The sequence below is a fragment of the Myotis davidii genome, unplaced genomic scaffold (genome assembly GCF_000327345.1).
Source record: "Myotis davidii unplaced genomic scaffold, ASM32734v1 scaffold826, whole genome shotgun sequence".
Lineage (NCBI taxonomy): Eukaryota > Metazoa > Chordata > Mammalia > Chiroptera > Vespertilionidae > Myotis > Myotis davidii.
Window position 1 is genome coordinate 283,815 of NW_006297142.1, and position 1,665 is coordinate 285,479.

The 1,665-nt window shown below is 62.0% G+C and overlaps 1 long non-coding RNA gene across 1 annotated transcript in view; it reads right to left on the reverse strand.

Moving 5' to 3' along the window:
- The window catches only part of LOC102762110, a 12,240-nt gene that overhangs the window by 800 nt on the left and 9,775 nt on the right, over nucleotides 1-1,665 (reverse strand). The window lies entirely within an intron of this gene.

Here is a 1,665-nt window from a genome sequence, read left to right on the forward strand (position 1 = left end):
TGAAGGCGGGTCCCCCAGGCCCTGTGGCTGCCTGTCATGTTGGGACGGGAGGGGGTGGCTGGACCTCCTGCTGCCCGCTCCTGCCGTCTCGCTGGGGACCCCAGGAGAGGCTGCCCTGTGTCCTAAGCGCTCCTGGCCGTGGAGACACGCGGAATCCAGGCCAGTGCACAGCTGGCCTGGTGGTGCAGGGCCGGGGAGGGCCAGTCTGTGCGTTGTCCACGGAGGCAGGGGTGTCCACGGGCCCCCAGACCCCTGCGCCGTGGCCAGGGCTACCTCAGGGTTTAGGCTGTGGCCCCTCTTTGCCCTCCTTCCTGGGTTCCTGTTTCTGAGGGTGGCTGAGATGAGGAGGCCTCCTGGGCAATGATTCCTCATCAGAGGAGGGGACCCAGCAAAGGAGCAGGGGAGGTGGGAGCCCCAGGAACCACCTGCCTGGCCACTTGGCATGTTTCTGATGGAAAACAGCACGGCTGCCCTGTCCTGTGTGCGTCTGAAAGAGGGCACCGCACGGGCCCACCAGCACCTCAGAAAAACACTGGGATTGGGGGTGGCGGCGACAAGGACAGGCCGGAGGCAGGACACGGCCGATCAGAGGCAGGGTGAGGTCAGAGACCCGGGTCCAAACCCCCTCTCTGCCATTTCTGAACTTTGGGACTTTGGAAAGGTGAGCCCACCTCTCAGTTTCTCCATCTGTAAAATGGGAGTGAGAAGTAATCCGAGCTGCCTCTGTCACAGGGTTGCCGTGAGGACCTGCTGAGGCCTGACTCAGGGATGCGCGGTCCAGGCCACGCTCCCGGGCCAGTGGTAGCTGCCCAGGTCTCAGCAGACGGAGGGAGAAGGCGTGAGAGAGCCCTGGCCGCCCGGGCGCCCTGCTGCTGTGCCCCGGCTGGAGATTCCAGCGCATCCGACAGGCAGGGCCGGAGCCCGAGGCCTCAACCTCCCGCTCTGCCCCTTCCCTCCGACTCCCAACCCTGGGCTAGGAGAGCGGTTGGCAAGAGGTGGGCTCGCGGCCACTGGTTTCTGTAAACAAAGTTTCACTGGGAACGGCCGTGTCGTTAATTCACAGCCTCTCGGCTTCACTGCGCTTTGCTGTGCGGGCTTCGCAGACACCGTGCTTGTTTGTTTCTTACAAACGGCAGGTTGGTGACAACTCTGGATTGAGCCGGGCTATCAGCGCCATTTTTTAAGCCACAAAGTATTTCTCAATTAAGGCCTGGACATTCCTTGTAGACGTAATGCTATTGCGCACTTAGACTCGGCAGCGTGCAAATGTGACTTCTGTACGCACCGGGGAACCGCCGCACAAGGCGTGCGACTCGCTCGTCCCCAAGGTTTGCTGCACATCGGCCTTTGGCTGCTTTGGGCCACGGCGGCAGGGCTGAGTGGCTGTGGGAGAGACTGTAAAGCCAACTACTCCTCAGCTGGCCCCTGACAGGCAGCCATGCGCCCCTGAGCTGCTGGGGTGGGTGGGGGGCGGGGCCCTTGGAGCCGCTTTCACCACTGCAGTCAGACCTCAGCTCTGCTCACGCCCTGAGCCTCCCTGGGAACCAAAGGACAACAGTTAGCCTGCCCCTGTGGGCTGAGAGAGGAAGAGAGAGAAAGAGAGAGAGAGAGAGAAAGAGAGGAGAGAGAGAGAGAGAGAGAGAGAGAGAGAGAGAGAGAAAGAGA